The sequence below is a fragment of the Chiroxiphia lanceolata genome, chromosome 4 (genome assembly GCF_009829145.1).
Source record: "Chiroxiphia lanceolata isolate bChiLan1 chromosome 4, bChiLan1.pri, whole genome shotgun sequence".
In the NCBI taxonomy this organism is placed as follows: Eukaryota; Metazoa; Chordata; class Aves; order Passeriformes; family Pipridae; genus Chiroxiphia; species Chiroxiphia lanceolata.
This window is the reverse complement of record NC_045640.1, coordinates 41,534,543-41,548,386: the sequence shown is the minus strand read 5'-3', so window position 1 is coordinate 41,548,386 and position 13,844 is coordinate 41,534,543. Positions and strand designations below refer to the sequence as shown.

Below are 13,844 nucleotides of genomic sequence, written 5' to 3'. Positions count from 1 at the left end.
TCAATGATGCAAGGAGAATCTTCCAAGCATATGTTTCTGAATTATGGTACTAGATCCTATCTTAGTTTAAGGCTATTTTAAGATTAAATAGGCTATTCCCTACATTTGAACAGTGCAACTCTTGAGGCAATATTTTCTAATCTTGCTTGTGAGGACATAATTTTTTTTTTTAGCACTTCTTCAAAACAAAATTCTTCTCTACTAAAACGTTTGCCTTTGAAAACAGATGGAAGAATACGGCATTTAAAAGCAAAATGCCCCAATTCCAGTGAAAAATCTCTGAATCGGAGACTAGCGTCTGAGGAGGGGAACCAGTACAAAGCACGAGACACGAGTGCCACCTCCCTGCGGCCCTGGGAACACCAGAGCTGTGCTCAGATCAGTGCCCAGCCTTAGCGGTTAAGGCTGGGACAGAAACCCTGGCCACTGCAGAGCACTGAGGTGCCATACATGTACTTTGAAGGCACGAGTTTAGCTTTGTTTTCCTTGTTTAGGTTTTTGTATTGTTTTGGGTTTTGCCAGCTGTTTACTTGGTTTGTTTGTTTTTAAATGTTGTTTCTGAGAAAAAAACAAATTTTCCTAAATTCTTTATGGTTGGAGATGGCATCTAAGCTACATGGTCAGCCTTTCACCTGAACCAATATGGCCATTCTATTCAGAACACTTTTTGCTGTCAGGTCACGTTTCGAAGGAGCACAGCTGCAGTAAAGCTGAGGGGGTAAATGCCATGTCACTACAAAAAATAACTCTCAGAAATACTTCTTCCTGCTACTGGTTTTAGAGCAGGACATACCAGGACAAACAAATTTCGGTTTTTAATGGCAGTTGAAGCTTGCATGTGCCTGAGCTCTTGCCTCAAAACATAGTCTCTAGAACCTTTCCTAGGTTCTTTCCTTGCCAAAATTTAACGAATAATAAAATATTTTGAGTTGGAAGGACCTCTGATGATTTTTTTTGTGGCTTTCTTCTGAACTCACTCCAGCATGTCCTAGGGACCCCACAGCTGGATGCAGCACTGCAGGTGTGGTGTCATGAGAGCAGACTAGAGGGGCAGAATCACCTCTCCTGACCTGCTGATCACACTTAATGATCACAAGGCTTAACTGCTTAGAAAAATGGAAGCATTTCCTACGTAATATACAAAGAGTCAGAGCTATCAGTTTATTTATCAGCTGAGACGTCATTTCAATTTCTGATACATTGACTTAGGAGTGAAAACTTGCAGGGGTTTGTATGGCAGTCTGAAAAAATAGGAGAATTAAATTATTTTTTTTTAATAAAACCTCAACACCTTATATTCATTGTAGTTCATGTAGGTAATATTCAGTGGCCAGCCAGAAAGTCTGAGGCATTATTATCACAGTCTTATATTATTACAGTCATCAGGTTACACTGCATTTGACCTGGAGACTTTCATCCTTTCTGCAGTGAAAGTTCAATGCAAGTCTTGCAAAAGACTCTTTCCAAAGAAAGAGTTGTCTTTGTCCAGATGGAAGAAAGGGTTTTACCTTAGCCCCTCACTTACCTGTAGATGCTTTGATCAACACTGAATATAAAGAAAAATGAATTGTTCTTAAACAGAACTTTTCTGTCATCTCAACCGTGATGCTACACTTTCTGGTATACTGGAGAGAAGATTCTGTGCAAGATTTTCATTGTCAGTTATATGTGCAGTCTCATTGCAGCCATTTTATGCTCTAACAAACTCAAAAGCCTCAAAGTGTTGACCTGAATGCCCAGTCAAAAACAATTGCTGGTCCTATGAGTCTAAATGTAAACATTTTGCAGGTGGAAGAAAACCAGACAAAACCAAATGACCAACAAGCAGGACAGGTAAGTAAAGGAACAAGCTCACAAACTTCTACTAAGATTTACAAGAAAGTATATGAGGAGAGGGAGCTAGCAGAAAAGGGCTAAAGCAGGCCTTTTTGCTAACATCCCATGATCAAACCTAGCCAGAAAGCAAGCCAAGGCCTACTGGACTCTGCTTCCTCTAACTGGCCCCTTTTCTTCTCCCACAAGACACCCTGCCTGCCTGCCTGCCTGCCTGGGTATTCTATCCACACACACATTACCACCCCAGAAATAAGCTGGCTGGCAGAGACTGGAAGAGGCCACCATCATGGTTATGATACTGGAAGACACTGCAGAGTACCTTGTACTCCCAGATTGGGATACAAGAAAGGAAAAAGGTCCAAGGAGATACTCTGTCTCATACGGGAGCATTTAACAGCTCGTAGTGTGTCCCAAAGCTGTGCTTTGGTTTTGTCCTGCCCTAGCTGCAGTCCCAGTTCTCTCAAGTACAGTCGTGATGAGCTGAACTCAGAAGGGGAAATACAATTAAACTTTGTGTTGTACTCCTGGTGATCCCAGTGGTAGCTGACATAACTTTCCTGTCCTACTCACATATTTTAGATTGGCTGAACAGAGAGTACTGTGTGACTCCTGTCACTCTGTACTAAATGAGTAATGTTAGTAGATGATCCAGCAATTTATGTTGTCTTGGAGCAGAAAAGTGCAATTCACTATTTTAGGACTTTTTCAATAGCCTCGTATTGAAAATTTTTACAGCCCAGGACTTGATACAGCCTGAAGTTGAGTGGGGAAGTTTGGCAGGTGCTACCTTTCATGTCACACAGCGCTTTAATGCCTCCTTAACCACTGATAAATTCATCCCTGCTGTCTATAGGAGCTTATGCAGTTCTCATGGCTTTCCACATTCATGATAGTAAGACAAAAATAAATTGCATTATGTTTTGTTATCTTCATCAGTGATCTAGGAAAAATGCAACCATCAGCTTGATGACACTGTAACATGTCATGCACAGAATATAAGATGCCACCAAGAACAGAAAAATAACAGAAAAGTAAGTACACAGATGCAATTTTTTTTTTGAAACTTACATGTTAATACTCCTAAGGTGCTCCAGAGACTGTAAGGAGAGAAAGAAATGGAAGACTAACAGCCAGAGGAGACATTTATAATAATTTGCAAATTACTGAGTCACTAAACTGATAGACAAACTAGTTTTTGCACAACCCCCTAGGAAGCATCCCTTCACTGCTGTACATCCAATTGTCACCACCCACAGATTTGTTAATCTGGCAGCAGTACCAGCATTGACTGGAAATCATCACAGATGCAGATGGTTTAAGGTCCTGCAAATGCAAGCAATCGCAGGACTATCATTAGGCTTCACAGAACAGGTGTGCTAAAACACTTTGTAACATCTAACAACAATGAAAAGACTTTTGACACAAGTCACCAAACAAATCCAAAGTGTAACAATATGTATCCCCAGCAGAAAGCTTGGAATATCCTCAGCCCCCTTTTTATTTTCCGAATAAGCTTTCCGAACATGACACTTGCGCTGTGCTCTGCAAACCACTGGAGGGTGGTAGCACACTGTCTGCCTGCCTCAGAGGTTCCTACCAAGAAGCCAGAATGAACTGCCAAAGGAAAGAAGCTGGATTGTAAATGTGATCAGAAACACACCTCCCACCCCAGCTACTACTTACAGCTACTTCTAAAACACGATGTGCACCTCAGTCTGAATTCCTATACTTTACTGCCTGAGAGGTTTGGAATAATCCTGAAAGTGGCAGCTGTAAAACTGTACCTTGTTCTTGGTTTCTACCTCGGGTTTTTCTTTTGTTTCTTAAAAATTATGTCACTCAGAAACTTCAAGAGAACAGTTACTGATTTCATAACCCACTCTTATAATTACAAAATGTAGTCATGAGTCTTCTGGGGAAATAAAAAAAATTGAAAAGAAAAAAAACCTAATAACATACAGGGAACTTCTAAATCATATGTAGCCAGCCACTTCCCTTTCCTGTAATGTAGTTTGAGAAAATCCCTGATATTTATTTTAAAGGATCACAATTTGCCTCCTTCTATGTCACTTCTAATAAAAGCTTGATTAACCAATATGCAACAAATAAATATGGATATTTTTTAGTATCTTCTGAAAACATTGCCTATGAGTATGGGTATGCTGCTTCATATCCTGAATTCCAACACAGCCTCTCTTAACAGAAACAAATTTGCAATTTTAATTCCCTTCCATACATTAAGCTTTCTGCAAAGTGGTTTCATGATGGCCCAATGCAGAACCGAAAGTTTCACACTGCTCACAAAAAAGCTTCACACTGCTCACACAAAAGCTGTTCCCACACCTCACAATGGCACTGTGCAAACTCTGCTGCTTGGGTTTCTTTTCCTCACTTCCACATTGTAGATTTACTGCCTGCCTGCCCCCATACACCACTTTGTGTCCACATGTTGCCTCCTGCTGCTGGTTATCTTCTGTCACACTGGCCACAAATTTTTGTCTAGACAAGATTTCGTGAAGCAACTGCAGAACCACTGCAGGTTTGCAGATTCACAACTCTACAACTGAAGGTCTCTTTCTCCTGCAGGTGCTCAGCACTGAGGATGCCAAATATTGAAGGTGAAGTTAATGGGCTGCTTTGCAACATGCTGTGCATGGTTGGACTTTTAACTCCTGGGTATTTTCAGGAACCCTGTTTTTAAAAATTGCATGTAAGGAGGTCTGACAGGGGAATCTGGTATGGGTATGACATAGCTAATATTAAATATTTTTTCTGTTCTGACATTTTTCTCCTTATCCATCATTTAGCAAAAAAATGACTATGTATGTAATGTAAACAGCACCCACAGCTGGAAGGACTTCCTTCTGCTCTCACCTAGTAGTAGTAGTCATGCAACATTTTCTGAATTCTTTCAACAATCTAAAGAAATAGTTTGAGCCAACCTCTATCTTGAAGTAATTACTCCTGCAAAATAAAGGCTAAAATTATTAACCAGAGACTGTTGTAGAAACTTCCCTCTGCACATAGACTAAAAACACACACAAAAAGATCTTTCTTATCTGAAACCAGATCCAAAGAATCTAGCCAGCACTTTGGAAAATTAAATGGAGCAGTGTATGCTGAAGTGAGCTGAGCACTGAAAATATGTCAACAGTCTGAACATATAGCTCAGAGTTATTTATCTTAGGGAGGGTGTTTTCTGGTCACTTGTTGCAGTACTAAAGGGCTGAGGCTCCACAGTGAACTGTTCACTGCTATCAACCTACCAGCTGGAGGAAAGCAGCTGCCATGGTAGTTTGTGGGAATGGAATTTGTGCAGTGGGTGGAAGAGGAAGAAATAATAGTAATAAAGGACAACAGGGCTCTGCACATGTTGGGAGAATAAAATAGCCTTGTTCAGATTTGAAGTACTCATAAGAGATGAGAATTCAAACTGTGTTATTTGAATAAAAGCATTCTGGGCCACTCTGCCATCTAAACAACATGTGGTTACAGCCTGTACCCGAGGCACTGCATTTTAAAGAAGGTCAAGACACACCTTACCACATCCTGCTACAAGATGAGAAGTGCCCCTCAGACAGTCCAACAGAATGTGCCAGGTCTCATGGCTGACAAGAAAAGGGTTTGGGCTATAAAAACACCTATGCTGTGTTCTTTTCCCAAACACATCTCAGAGCACATTCAGAGAGGAATAACTGAGCAGGTTTACAGAAAATAGAGAAAACATATTTGTCATTGTCTTTTGTCAAAAGATATATCCCAGAGATGAAACTCTTGTAAGGATCAAGAATAGAAGGCCATAATTAGACCCCTGCTACATTTATCACTGAACAAGGAAATAAAATAAATTTTAAAAATCCCATGTCACATGGTGCATCATATGGCTCTATCTATGCACAACCTTACCTTGATCTGATTAGCTCATTGGATGAGCTAGTACAAATCATTCTCTGGCAAACCTGTCCGAAGTTTACCTAAAAACTATTTCTGTCCCTAGGAGACACTAAACAGAGCTGGCTGGAATTCAAATGAATGTCTGTGATGTATTTAAAACACCTATTAAAATTTAAAACTGAACCAGTGCATTTCTAAGTCACACAATTTAATTCACTTTTATGTGCAATATGCATATCTACAGTAATAAAAGAAATACATAATGAAAAATCTCACTTTGATAAAAATCTTAAGATTATCATCTGCAAAGAACTAATTATTCAGTTTTATCAAAATCAAGACCGCACACTAATTTTTTTTAAGGGACAGTTAAAACCACTGGACTTAAGTGATATAATCAGCATGCACTCTTCACAAACATACAGTTTTTAGCTGTGGATGACATCAATTCGCAAACCCTTAAAAGCGTAAAATAGAAGTTGAGAAATTAAAAAGTATAAAAATTAAGTAATTTAAGAATCTAATTTCTAAAATGAAGTAGCTGGTTTCGCAATATGAAGTAATATTGAGAACACTTGTCATTTACCAACTAAAAGAACTTCAGTGCCTGCATCCTAATCATCCCAACATAGACTAAACAACAAAAAAAATGCTATGCTTTGGAAATATAGGAATAGCCAGACATTATGTCCCTCTCATCCAATGCTCTGTCTTGGATAGAGGTCAACACCAGATGCTTCAGAGAGACATGCAAGAAACCCCATGGCAAACAGTTACAGCATAATGTCTCCATATTGGGCGTCTCTTTCTAGTTCCCGTCAGCTAGAAATTGTTTCACATCAATATATAGAATGCAGAAGTACTTGACACAGTGTTTATTTTCCAAGCATCCTCTTTGAATACTGAAAAAACATTAACCAATTTTTTGTTCAATAGAGTCTTCAGTACTATCATGAACTTCTCTTTTAAAATTGCTTTTTCTTTGCTTGCCTTGTAAGATATTTAAGAAAAAGATTATCTTCTAGCATAGTAAGCTTCAGCTACCTTATCTAAAAAGATAATCTTGAGAGATAAACTGCAGGTAAAACATTAAACCACTGATCAGGACTGAACTATCACCAGAATGCAAAACTATGTCTGGTACTAAGAAAAAGAGGCACATATCAAGAGCTCTAGAAAGATTTACTTCAGGCATATGCCTTTATTACTCAAAACAAAAAAGAAGTGACATGTGGGCAACCTATAAAGAAACAAGGAAAACCAGGACAGAATCGATGTCTCCACTAACTTTTATCACAGTTAGTCAAGAAAAGAAACAGATGCTACTGTTGTCAGCTCTCCCTACAGTATTTCTACCATCATTCTATCAAAAAAGATCTAGTTTGTCACTTTTATTCGCTTTGCAGCTAGTTGACACCCGCCTCTGTCTACTCTGTATTTCTGAAAGAGCAACACATCTAATTGAAGGCATGACATTTCCTCCAGTCACTAATTAGCAAATGCCTTTAAATCTCAGTCCAGTTCTCAAACAACAACTTACACACGCACACACACAAAGAAAACCATGAAAAAAAGAATCAATCAATCTGACTGCCATACCACATGAGCACAGACCATAATTTTGCTGCAAGGGCAGTTGTGCTGAGATTTCACTTTCCAACCAAAGCAGGGAGAGGTGCTGCATTTTGCAGTATGTATTCAATAGACAGTACAAAAGCAGCCATGACACATGCTCAGTGGAGGATTTCAGACGGATTGTGCCGTGGTCAAAGCAATCACAAGTCCTTCCTCCACTACAGTCGCCATAAAAAACCATCCCCCAACAGTCTGTGCCTGAGTCTGTCTTTGAAAACCAAGTAAGATGGGTTCCCTTTGCACATTTGAGCGTATTTTGTTCTCAAATGGTGTGATGAATGTAGCATAAAGACTGGGATAGCATGGTAGAAATAGGAAAAGGAGAAAAATTAGAGTGCAAGATGGATACAGCAACATGCTGGAGCCAAAGATTCCATTACATAGTCTTGTACACCTCTCCATTTCCTTTAATCCTTCAGTCCTGTCCAACTGAAGTTTCTCTGAAGATCTGCTGTTTTAGGCAGCTAAAACATAGTCACAATATATGATCACAGTTTTGTTAGAAAGTCTTTGCTTCAATTGCCTTCTCTGCAGTATTCATCACACTGTTTAATTTCCTCAATGTCAAATTGTCTAGCCTGCTGAGAATTCGTCTGAATTGTTACAAAGACATGGCTTGGTTTAAATGTGTTTGTATACCAAAAACCTGTTATTTTTAAATACATTGTTGTTCAAAAATACCTAGACATACCTATTTTTGCAGTTATATATACAGTATATACACATCTGAATTGCATGAAACAAAGACTAAAAAAAGGAGTTGACACTATTAATTATCTATAAATGTGGCTTTAGCAAGATTACTGACTTCCCATAGTTGAATAGCTACAGTTACCTTTTCTGTCTTTTAATTTTCCCACGAGAGAGATTCTTTTGATGCAACTAAATGAAAACAAAACAGAGGAAATTTGTGCTGAGGAAAGCTACAGTGATTAACACAAAACTACAGCCTAGTGGTCTGGTAAAGACCTGAGGGAAGCTATTAATTCTGAAAAACCTCCAACTAATACCATATGTTCCAATTTTGACACATACAAGTTGGAGCAGATGAATAAAGACTTGAATAATTTCTGGGGAAAAATTCCTTTTTTTTCCAAGTAATTTTAATAAAATGCTACAGGAATAAAATTAAATTAACAAAAAAATTTACAAAAAACCCCCGAATAAACTCATAATTATCCCATTTGTACATAATTTAGATCAATTACTGAAATTTCTGTGTTCAAGAGAACATCACTGTGTTAAAGAGAAGCCATTTTTAGCATGCATTCATTCCACCAACAAGCAAGAATCAGCCTGTGAGCAGATCATTCTCACATCAATGGGTCCCAGGCAAAATAAATTTGAGGCAAATAGCAACTGTAAAATTGTATGTGTTAGTTACGTGACACATAATGATATACATTAATCAGATCATGAATAGCAGCCCACTCCCATTGGAGCTGGTAAAATTACTAACTTCAAAATTAAACAGTAAGAACGGCATTTGTACAAAACTGCATGAATAAAAATGACTGGTTTAGGTCACTGTTTGGGTTGATTATGCTCTTTAAATTTCATATTACTAGCTATGCATTGTGTGCCAGGGTACCAATCCATTCACATTTTCTTTAGTTGCAAAGCCAGTATCAAGAGATTCTCTTAATTAATTTCAATGCTTTGGCTACCCAGTCCCTCCTTGGTTATAATTATTGATGAGGTCAAGCTGTAAAACCAAACACTGAAAGGGCTGAAACAAAAAAAATGAAAAGGAGACCCCTAGTTCTTAAAAAACGAGAGGCTAATGAACTGCAGGATAGTGTAGGACTCTCTAACTAAAATGGAAATTCAATCTTTTGATGCAAGTTGCGTCTGTAAAATAGCTCAGATCAAACTGTTTACTTCAGCCTGAGAAAGCACAGAAGATTTGTACCTCCCAGAGCTCATGTTCATGGCTCTGTGAAATAGTGGATAACTCTGCTAATACCCAGACCTAAACAATCTCCTGAATTCCCTTGATTTCTGTAAATGCTATGAGCAGAAGAAGCCAATTTGGGTACTAGCAACTAATTAGAAGAGGACATAGTTTTCATTTAATTTTCTGGTATAAGATTTTTCATTTGCTTCTTAAAGAATGCAAGTTCAAAGCAATGACAGTAAAAAACATCTCATTCCACTTCCAGGAAGGATCTGCTGCACTGGGGGTGCCCCAGCAAAGTATCATGGTTAGAAGGCTTTTAGAAAGCCTAAAGTTATGTTATGATGGTTTCAAGGTAGGAGGCACAAGAATTTCTTGTCAGAAGTCCATGGGAACTGGAACAGCTGTGTGAATAAAGCTGTGTTTTGAATGGAAGAGAAAGACATACAGAGATGACAAGCTAGCACAAATTCTACCACTATGAAAAAGCTAAGAACTAGTATTCTTGTTGTGGCACAAAATGCAAGACAAAATTATTCTGCGAACTACAGCATGCTCTCTATATACTGATAAATTAGCAGTAATATATTAATACTCTCAAAAATTAAGAATGCAACTGTCTGAACAAAGCAGCCCCTTGCATCCGCAAGGCATCACAATCAGATATAAATGCTATGAAATCATTTTTACTTTAAAAGCTTTAATATACACATTCTCCCTTGAGCCCAAAGTTATTCTCTATAATGACTGACAGCCAATGAGAAAGTAATAGCTTTGTGCCTTTGTGCATACGGGTGAATTGTCTGACCCTACATATTGCAAGAAATTATTTGAGGCTACTGATGTTTTGAGACAGTTTACTGGAAGAAAGATAATCACCAGAGCAGGTGTAGCTGCATCAGAAATCAAAAGGAAATGTAGGATCTTCTTCTATATTAAGGAGTGCAAAGTACACACCAAATTGGGTTGAAAGGGAACTAATTCCGCAGCAAGTCAATGATACCAGACCTATGCAATATTTGTTATCACTTCTTATCATAAGCCTTGTCAGAAAACAGATGAAAAAGCCAGATGGTTCATACTTCACAGCACAGGGCAATAAGAATCAAACAGCAAGCAATACGGTAATGACTGCTCAGAGTTTGGGGTTTGGTTGGTTGGTTTTCTTGTTTGTTTTTGTTTCTCCTGGGAGACTCTGCAGGTTGCTTCTGGCTTATAGAGTCTACTCTGTCAAGAGAAGCAGTTTCTAATGATGACCACTTTTGATTTCATAGCACATTTCTCTGCAGGCTATATAACTTTTGGCAGTGATCATCATACTCTTAAATAAGGAATGTAAACGCAAACTGAACCAAAAATAAAACAACACCCTTAACGTATTTTGCTGTCATGAATTTTTCATACATGCTACCAGATTTTATAAAAAGAAAATTTATCCACAAAGCATCCCATTATGAATCAATTCCTCCAGTCATATTTTTCAATATTTACTCTTTCTATAAAACTGTGTTGAGCACAGAGAAGAGAGATGACTCTGTCTCTCTCACACATTAGGTAAGAGATTTAACAACTGACTTTAGATTAGTGCGGGTGACAACTGTTTTGTAAAAAAAGGCACCCTATGAAGTGATAACTCCAATAGGGGGGAGCAGAAGTGATGTATCCCTAGTGATACATGAAGTCTGGGAGTGAAATGGGACTTAGAGATTCACTTTAGACTTTCCTTTTGTCTATCATAGATCAAAGCAACATTCTAATTTTCTTCTGTTGCTTCCATAGATGATTCACATTTTTTTTAAGGAGCCTGCAGAATTGCTGAATCTCTGCCTTACAGCTGGGCATTAGCCACAAGTTGTCTGTTGGCTCAAACCCTACCTTTGAATTGGTTACATAGCTCCTGCTGATCCAATGATCTTGCAACAGAGTATCTTTAAACTATTAAATATTTGCTTTTGATCTAGCAGTTAAATCAGCATTATATCAAACAGTTGAAATCTTTCCCAAACTGATTTTATCACTAGTCCGACCACAAAGGGGCACTGATAAGCTTGAACTGACTTTTATTTTGTATGGAAATTTGTGCCAGCCTGTTCCCTAACTTCTCTCCAGGGCCTAAATACCCTCTTCTGGGCAGCCGTGAAACATGTATCCTCAAGTGAGACATGAATCTTTGAATCTTGCATGACAGTTAAAGTTGGCCTGCATATTTTATCACTCTTGTTTATTTATAAAATAAATTATATCAAGCAGACAGAAAGCATTCCGTCCTTCTCTAATAACAGTAGCTGGATATACACGAAGTTGCACAGAGTTCAAGGGTGTAAAACTCAAGAGAGGGACCTTGTATAATATTTTCAGTACATAGGCAAATACGGAATAGAAGAGGAGTAAACATTTAAAAGATATTCAAAATAAATAAGATCAAGTTCCTTTCATTATCAGCATTTGGGATTGCTTCTGTTTAATTTAACAGAAACATATCACTCTGTTCTAAAAGAAAATTCCCAATTTTCTATTTTTAAAAGGAATGCATTCAGATACCCTTTTTATCAGAAAGAAAATTAACCTCAACTGGTACATAATGCCCTAAACAAAAAATTGACTTGGTCTTCCTTAATGACCAAGAGCAACCACATGGTAACAATGTGCAGTATTGTTTATGCCTCACATAAATAAGACATTATTTGTGAATAATTTCAAAAATAAAATTGGAAGACAAAATACTCATCTCCAACACCACAGAATAATCTGTTGTGATAATGCATGAAAGCAAAACATCAGATACCAGACATCTCAAACAGATAGCAGAATTTAAATATGAAAAGTATTTTGAAGTATAGTGAGACACTGTTGAGAAATCTCCATTTGAAGACATTTCTGCATTTTAAGGTCCTTTTGACACTTTAATCCATTTCATACCTACAGTATTTCCATTCAATTCCTGCTTCTACTACGCTTTAAACCAAATTCAAGAGATATGAAATGTAGGTGCTAATATACCAGGATTACATCCTTTTAAAGAAGAAGCGGTTTCCTCCAGGTGAAGCTACTACCTGAGAGAGTTCAACGAGGAACTCACACAAGCTTCTTGCCACTAATTCCTTCCACAATAAAGTCACTTTATAAATTCTGCATTATGGATTGCAAATGCTGAGGTAAAGCTACAAATGCAACTGTATTATTTATAACCACAGACAGCTGTAACAGAGACCATGAGAAATAAACCAGACACACTGAGCAATGCTTAATATTTAATCTCTAAATTTATATTGAGCCGAGTCATTAGACCTACTCACATATATGAAACACTTGCAATGCCTGTTGATCAATGCTTAATAGGATTACTTTAATGCAAAGACTCACTAAAATGATTAAACTAAGTTTTATTTGATGTCTGGTGCTTTCTGGGATTCTCTAATTAAATACTTGTTGCACATTGGCACAAACCTACTGATTTAATAGCGATTATCTTAATTTATGTTAACTTAGTATGCTCCATACTGTCACTTATGCATGCTAACAGTTGTATGACATGATATTCCAATGTGATTCTGCTATAAAGCCTTAGACTTTGACAAAAAATTTGTTATAAAATGTTGAGGGTGCATGAAAGGCTAAGGCATAAATAAAGATTGTCTTTCACTACTGAATCAAATTGTTTTAAATTTAAATCATGCTTTTGTGATACTGCAAAAAGCAAAATTATAGATACCTGTAATTAAGTTCGGTGGTCTGTAATTTTTTCTCCTCAGGAGACCACAAGTAGGCATGTTAGAAAGGTATTATGATAAAATTCATCATAATGAAACAATGCACAGCCATGAACCAAATTTTAGAAACTCATACCATGAGTGATGAGAGAGTAAAAATAAAATAATCAGAACTGGTTGAGAGATACAACCCTTCCACTTGTAGAATGTCACTTCAAATCCAGGTCTAATGGCCATAGAAATGCCATCATCTGGAGCTGGTTGGAAACTTTCACTTTAGGGGAAATAATTTCCTTTTTATTTTTTTAATAAATTAGTTTCTTATGGAATTGAATAGGTACTCCTCCCTTGAAACAAAATCTATGGTCTTTGTTTAGGAAGCATTGAAATGAAATCTGTTTTCAGAATTCCTCAAAGCTCATTAGCAAAATTAATAAATTTTTGGTCAACTTGGCCATTTCCACTCAGCATGCAAAAAAGTTGACAAGAATTGAATTGTTTTCAGATATAACTGCTCATAATGCCCCTGCCATTATGACCAAAGAATACCAGGCATTTGGAAATTTTGATTTGCTGCTGCCAGGCCAGACTTAGTGCTGGAGACTGAAGGCTCTCGAGGTCTACTACAGAGTCAACCCTTTGCAAAACCCAAAGCTTTCAAGGTCTGGAAATCCTAGAGTCTGTAGTGCTTTTCAGATCCTGCATCAAGGAGACAGGATTGTGGAGAGCTTTTTGGTGTTAAGGGCTGCCTCTCCCATAGCACTTTGGTCTCTGGTAACCACCCTTTCTGCAAATCTTCTGAAAACACAGACTACCAGGGAATGCTGCACAGTCGAGGTTTTGGGCTGTGTAAAACCTTCCAAGAAATTTGA

General features: G+C 37.7%; 1 protein-coding gene across 7 annotated transcripts in view; it reads right to left on the bottom strand.

The window, feature by feature from the left end:
- MARCHF1 (membrane associated ring-CH-type finger 1) overlaps positions 1 to 13,844 on the bottom strand; it is a 228,733-nt gene that overhangs the window by 6,803 nt on the left and 208,086 nt on the right. The gene's annotated exons all lie outside the window — the stretch shown is intronic.